Source organism: Mustela lutreola, chromosome X (genome assembly GCF_030435805.1).
Source record: "Mustela lutreola isolate mMusLut2 chromosome X, mMusLut2.pri, whole genome shotgun sequence".
In the NCBI taxonomy this organism is placed as follows: Eukaryota; Metazoa; Chordata; class Mammalia; order Carnivora; family Mustelidae; genus Mustela; species Mustela lutreola.
This window is the reverse complement of record NC_081308.1, coordinates 67,253,350-67,261,098: the sequence shown is the minus strand read 5'-3', so window position 1 is coordinate 67,261,098 and position 7,749 is coordinate 67,253,350. Positions and strand designations below refer to the sequence as shown.

The following is a 7,749-nucleotide window of genomic DNA, read 5'->3' as shown; positions in this document are numbered from 1 at the left end:
ACTACTGATTCTATGCTGTATTTTGAGAGGTTGTTTATTATGCTTTCTCTTTAAAAGCATATACTCAGTTTCCTATTGCTGTATGGCTCTTCCAGATCTAACATTTCTGGTTTTTAAAATACTCAGAGTGAAGCTCTGATGGTTGTACAAACTTTTGAGTTAAGCCCTACTGGTTTTCAAAGTCAAATGTTTTGGGGGTTCATCTTCCCATTCAGGTCCCCTATGTCTGGGGTACCTGATGTGGGTTCTGTTGCTTTTGCCTCTCAAAGCATGTGGTGTTCCTCCTGTTTGTGTTTAGCTCACCAGGAGTTTGGTTCCCAACTCTTCCCACCCCTCCTACCTTTTTTGATGTGGCCCCTCTACAATTAACTATGGAGAGTCTATTCTTCCAGTTTTAGGGTCAGTTTCTGCATTAGTTACCCTGATGTGGCTGTTATCTAGGTGTATCCATAGGACAAGGTGAGTTGGGGTCCTCTCACTTTGTCATCTTCCCAGGCTCCTCAGATTTAAATCCAGGTTCTTCTGTCTAGGTTTCCTCTCATTTTAGTGGAGTTCATCTGTTAGTAGCTTCCTGGTAAAGGGTACATTGGAAAATGTTTGCATAATTACTTTCAGTCTTTAGTGTCTAAAAAAATTGTAAATTCTGCCTTGGTACTTAATTAGGCCTTTATCTGGAGATACAGTTTTCAAGTTGCATATAATTGTCTCTCAGAATTTTTAAGGCATTTCTTAACTGTTTTTCAGCCTTTGGTGTTGTTATTGAGGAGTTCATTACCATACTGATTCTAGATAAAGCTTTTTTTCCTTCTGTAGAAGTTTGTAGTCTCTTCGTACCTAGTGTAATGGAATTTCATGATGCCATATCTATGCAGGTATAGTTTTACCCATTGTACCAGGAATTTGTGGGCTCCTTCAATCTAGTAACTCATATTCTTTAGTTCTGGAAAAATTTTAAAATTTCACTAATTATTATACCCCCCTTTATCTCTCTTATTTTTCTATAAGTCATACTACGTGGATAATGGATTTCCACAAGTCCTCTAATTTTCTTATCTTTTCTGCCCAATTTTCCTTTTATTTTTTTCTCTAACATCTGGAAAAATTCCTTAATTTTATCATTCAACCATTTTGTTGAACTTTTAATTTCTGTTTTCTTAGTTTTAGTTACTGAGAGTCTTTTAACATTTTCTCTATCTTTTTTTGGAGCAGACTGTTCTTGTTTGATGGATTCAAAATCTTATCATTTGTTTGAGAACATTTATTGTAGTTTTAATTAATGCTTTACTCTCCTTGCATTACCTCTGTTTTTTCTACAACTTGATTTTTTTCTGTTTATTTTATTCTTTGCTTATTTATGAAAGGCTTTTCTTAACTATCTGGTAATCTATGGATTTCTGTATACATTAAGAGTGAGACACTAAAAATTTTATTAGATTTTTTGTGCTACTGCTTATGGTTTGAAATCTATGGGCTTCAATGTAGAATAATTTAACTTGAGGTGTTTAGTTGAGAAATTCCCAAGGTCAATATCTGAGATCATTCTTCATGGATGAGTCAGATTCTCCAGGTAAAGCTCTTACAATCTTCTGCCCTATGAAAACTATCCCATACTATTGTTTAAATGAGTTTTTTAAAGGAAGAAAAAATAAATGTATGTACTTAATCCTCCATTTTTACTCAGAAATGGGAGAATATGGTTCATATCATTGGCATATTCATAAGGGTAATAATGGCAATGTATCATCCTTCTTAGCATCAAGCACATTCTGAAAATATCAACACTTCCAGGGAAATGACATACTAACTCTTCTGAAATGGTCAATGATTATGTCCAGGGGCGAGTTTAGGAAATTTTGTACACATCAGGAGATAATAGTTGAATGTTAAGGTTAATTAGTAATATAGTTTAAACATGGGAGTGGTGCATAACCAATGAATCTTGGAACACTGAAAAAATAAAGTAAAATTAAGAAAAAAACATGGGGGTTATCCTTATTTAGATGGTCTGTAAGAGTTGTACAAGTGGGTAAAATTTTTAGGGAGAAAGTGTGGATGGAAAAGAGAGCTGTTGAGAGAGACTGGAACCTGAGTCTCTAAAGAGAAGGGGACTGGTGATAAAAGCAAGGAATGAGTGAAGTCTACAAGATTACTTGCTGTTTGTATCTTAAGAATATTTTCAAGACTCACACTTTGTACAATGTTGAACCTAAGATAAACAATTGGTCTGATTTAAAACTTGGCTAACCTAACTTAGACTAGAATTAATTCTGAAAATATTTATTGCATTCCTACTACTTATTTATTTACTCAACAAATAATTACTGAGTACTTATTATACAACAGGCATGCTTCTAAGCCATGAAGATACAATGATAAAGTCACCAAAATTCTGCATTCATGGAGTTTATTAGGTGCTAGATACTGTTCTAGTTGTAAGAAGACAGTGTTGAACATGATTAGTGAAGTCCCTATTCTTGTATAGCTTATATTGTGGTTTGATATGGGAGTAGAGAGTTAATAAACAAGATAATGTTTAATAATGATTAGTGTTAAGATAAAAGAAAAAAGGTGATATGATATAGAGTAACTAGGTGATACAAAGCTGAAATGTGAATGATAAGAACACATATAAAATCTGAGGGAGAAAAACCTTTATAGACAGAGGAACAGCTAGGAGTGTTACATGTCAGTGGGACAGAAAGGCTATTATAACAAGCATAGTGATAAAGAGGTAGTGGTATGACGTGACATGGGTACAGACAAATCAAAGAGCATCTAGTTATTTGTATTAAAATATTTTGTTTTTTAATGATAGCAATAGGGGGCTATTGGAGATCTTCAGGTAGGGTAATTAAAAGATCTAACTTTTATTTGAAAAGGATGATCCCGACTGCTCTTGAAGAATGGATTATACTGTGGCAAGAATACAAGTAGGCAGACCTGTTAGGGGGCTGTTGTGGCAAACTAGGCAAGAGAACTGGTTAGAATAAACCATGGATATGGAAGGCAGTGAATAGATTCAGAGATATAAATTCAAAGGAAAGTCAGGTAGATTGGGTATAAGGTTATAGGAAAAGAAGAGAATTAAGGATTATTCTCTTTTTTGCTTGAGTAACTTCATGGATAGTGATACCATTTCCTGAGATGGGAAAAGCTGGAAGGGGACCAGGTTTTTGTGTTTGTGAGATCAAGATTTCTGCTTAGAGACATTAAGTTTGAAATGCCTATTGAATATACAAGTGGTGAGATAAATTAAGTAGTTAGATATACAAGTCTGGAGATCAGGAATATAGTTAAAAGTTGGGACTCATTCTCATATAGTTGGTTTGTATAAAGTTGTTCAGCTGCATAAATTTTTCTAGAGAGAAAACGTGGATGAGAGAGGTTTCAAACACTGAGACATACCAACATTGAAGGATGGACAGAGGAAGAGAAAAAAGTAAAGGAAAATGTGGAGAAGCCAGTGATATAAAAGGAGAACCAGGTGAATGTGGTGCCAAGAAGATAAAAGAATAAAGTATTTCAAGAACAGGAAAGAGTGATTACTTCCTAGTGCTTGAATAAGATGAGGACAAAGAAGTTTCTCCCCATTAGTAATGTAGATGGCATTTGGTGACCTTGGAAAGAATAATTTCAGTGGAATTTTAACTTTTAATTCCAACTGGAGCGGGTTGAGTTTAGAAACAGAGATAAGGTAGTGGAAACAGTGACTCTAGATGATAGTTTAAACAAGTATTTCTGTGGTAAAGAGCAGAGAATTGGGGCAGTAACAGAAAGGTAGCATTGGGGTCATGAGAGTGTTGGTTTTTTCTTCACTTGTATGCTGATAAGAATGATCACTAGAACAGGATAAGTTGGTAATGTAGAAGAGAGTAAGTCCAGAATTCAGAAGATCCTGAGCTAGAAAAAAACTTAAGGACTTAAGAGAAGCCATGGACATATGAAAAACCCACAGCTAACATCCTGTTCAATGGCAAAAAAACTGAGAGATTTTCCTCTAATATCAGGAACAAGACAAAGATGTCCACTCCACCAGGGTTTAGTCAACGTGGTACTGAAAGTCCGAGCCACAGCAATCACAAAAGAAAAAGAAATGAATCACCTATATTATTAAAGAATAAGGTAAACTGTCATTTGCAGATGATATTACATTTATATAAAAAATCCTGAAATCCACAAAAATTACTAGAATAAATGAATTCAGTGAAGTTCAAGATACAAAATGAATACCTAGAAATCCACAGTGTTTCTATACACTAATAACAAAGTAGCAGATAGAAAAAAATTAAGATAACAACTTTATTTACAATTGCCCCTAAAGAATAAAATACCTAGAAATAAACCAAAAATGTGAAAGACCTGTAATCTGAAATCTATAAAACATGGATGAAAGAAATTGAAGATGACACAAACAAATGGAAAGATATTCCATGCTTGGGGATTAGAGGAATTAATATCATTAAATGTCTACACTACCCAAAGCAATCTACACATTCAATGTAATCCCTATTAGGTCCCTCTCTTTCTGCTGCCATCTTGGTTCTACCTTCTCTGCACAAAATGTATGGTGAAGCCATAGAAACTATCCCTACTACAGAGTAGGAGTTGCCACAGCTTCAGGCTGAGACAGGGTCTGGATGAGAATATGACAGTGATGAATCAGTACCAAAGCTGAAGAAACAGGATTCCATACAGGCAACCACACAACCCCAGCTGGCAACATCAGTGGAAATTGATGAAGAATCAGACAGAAAAGCAAAAATAGACTTGGAATGAAAAGAAGGCATAGAAGGCATTTCTAAACTGGGTCTTCAACAGGTTATGAGAGTCACTATGTATAAATCTAGGACTATCCTCTTTGTCATCACGTCATCAATATTTACGAGCCCAGCTTCTGATACCTGCATAGTTTTTGAGGAAGCCAAGATGGAGGATTTATTTCAGCAGACACAACTAGCAGCTGTTCAGAAATTCAAAGTTCAAGGTGAAACTGTCTCAAACATTCAGGAAAACACACAGACTTTTTCTTCTGCCATATTATTAGTTATAGAAATGCAACTGATTTCTGCACATTGATTTTGTATCCTGTCATGATGCTGAATTGCTGTATGAGTTCTAGCAGTTTTGGGGTGGTGTCTTTTGGGTTTTCCACATTAAGTATCATGTTGTCTCTGAAGAGTGAGAGTTTGAACTTCTTTGCCATTTTGAATGTGTTTTACTTCTTTTCTATACACTAACAATGTCACTAAAGAAAGAGAAATTAAGGAATTGATCCATTTAAAATTTCATGAAAAATGATAAGATACATAGGAATACACCTAACCAAAGGAGTAAAGGATCTATACTTTATAAACTACAGAACACTTATGAAAGAAATCGAGGAAGATACAGAGATGGAAAAATATTCCATGCTCATTGATTAGAAGAATAAACATTGTTAAAATGTTTATGCTACCCAGAGCAATTCACACATTCAAGGCAATCCTTATTAAAATACCATCAGCAAAAAAAAAAAAAAAAAAAAAAAAATACCATTAGCATTTTTCACAGAGCTGGAACAAATAATCCTAAAATTTGTATGGAACCAGAAAAGACCCCAATTGACCAGGGGAATGTTGAAAAAGAAAACCAAAGCTGGGGGCATCAGAATTCCTGAATTCAAGCTATATTACAAAGCTGTAATCATCAAGACATCATGGCACAAGCACAAAAACAGACACACATATCAATGGAATAGAATGGAGAGCCCAGATATGGACCCTCAACTCTATGTGGAAATAATCTTCGACAAAACAGGAAAAAATATACAGTGGAAAAAAGACAGTCTTTTCAACAAATGGCGCTGGGAAAATTGGACAGCCACATGCAGAAGAATGAAACTGGACCATTCTTTTACACTATACACAAAGATAAACTCAAAATGGAAGAAAGACCTAAATGTGAGGCAGGAATCCATTAAAATCCTAAAGGAGAACTCAGGCAGTAACCTCTTCGACCTCAGCCACAGCAACTTCTTTCAAGACACATCTCTAAAAGCAAGGGAACCAAAGGCAAAAATGAACTCTTGGGACTTCATCAAGATGAAAAACTTCTGCCTGGAAAGGAAAACAATCATAAAACTAAAAGGCAACCTATAGAATGAGAGAAGATATTTGAAAATAACGTATCAGAGAAAGGGCTGATATCCAAGATCTATAAAGAACTTCTCAAGCTCAACACCCTCAAAACCCCAAATAGTCCAGTCAAGAAAAGGGCAGAAGACATGAACAGACACTTCTATAAAGAAGACATACAAATGGCCAAGAGACACATGAAAAAAAGCTCCACATTACATCAGGGAAATACAAATCAAAACCACATTACACCAGTCAGAATGGTGAAAATTAACAAGACAGGAAACAACAAATGTTGACCAGGATGTGGAGAAAGGGAAACACTCTTACACAGTTGGTGGGAATGCAAGCTGGTACAGCCACTCTGGAAAATAGTATGGAGGTTCTTCTGGAAGTTAAAAATAGAGCCACCCTACAATCCAACAACTGCAGTGCTGGATATTTACCCCAAAGATACAAATTTAGTGAAACAAAGAGGCACCTGATTCCCCAATGTTCATAGCAGCAATGTCCACAATAGCCAAACTATGGAAGGAGCTGAGTTGTCCTTTAAAAGGTGAATGGATATTCATATGGTTCATATATACAATGGAATATTACTCAGCCATCAGGCAGGATGAATACTTAGCATTTACATCAACATGGATGGGACTGGAGGGGATTATGCTAAGTAAAATAAGTCAAACAGAGAAAGAAAATTATCATATGGTTTCACTCATATGTGGAATATAAGAAATAGGACAGAGTATCATAGAGAAGAGAGAGAAAACTGAGGGGGAAGAAATCAGAGAGGGAGACAAACCATGAGAGACTCTTTACTCTGGAAAACAAACTGAGGGTCAGAGAAGGGGAGGTGGGTAGGGAATGGGATATCATGGTGATGGGTATTAAGGAGGGCACATGTTGTGATGAGCATTGGGTGTTATATGCAACTGATGAATCACTGAACACTACATCTAAAACTAATGAAGTACTATATACTGGGTAATTGAATTTAAACTCCAATTGTACAAGAGAAGTGTACAAGAGAAGTGTTAAGAGGAAGAGGTTGATGAAACGGGTGTAGAGGTTAAGGACATAGAATAGGTCATGTCACAAGCAAATGTGTCAAGAACAAAAGCAGTTCAACCCCTGAAAAACAATGGTAATGATATTGTAAATGCTATTATGGAATTAAAAATGTTTACCATCTGATAAATGACTCTCTCTGCTTGACTTATTTCACTCAGCATAATCTCTTCCAGTCCCGTCCATGTTGCTACAAAAGTTGGGTATTCATCCTTTCTGATGGAGGCATAATACTCCATAGTGTATATGGACCACATCTTCCTTATCCATTCATCTGTAGAAGGGCATCTTGGTTCTTTCCACAGTTTGGCGACCGTGGCCATTGCTGCTATAAACGTTGGGGTACAGATGACCCTTCTTTTCACGACATCTGTATCTTTGGGGTAAATACCCAGCAGTGCAATTGCAGGGTCATAGGGAAGCTCTATTTTTAATTTCTTCAGGAATCTCCACACTGTTTTCCAAAGAGGCTGCACCAACTTGCATTCCCACCAACAGTGGAAGAGGGTTCCTCTTTCTCCACATCCCCTCCAACATATGTTGTTTCCTGTCTTGCTAATTTTGGCCA

The 7,749-nt window shown here is 36.1% G+C and overlaps 1 pseudogene; it reads left to right on the top strand.

The window, feature by feature from the left end:
• Positions 1–4,560: 4,560 nt before the first annotated feature.
• On the top strand, positions 4,561–7,307 carry LOC131820985 (nascent polypeptide-associated complex subunit alpha-like; annotated as a pseudogene).
• The last annotated feature ends 442 nt before the right edge of the window (positions 7,308–7,749 follow it).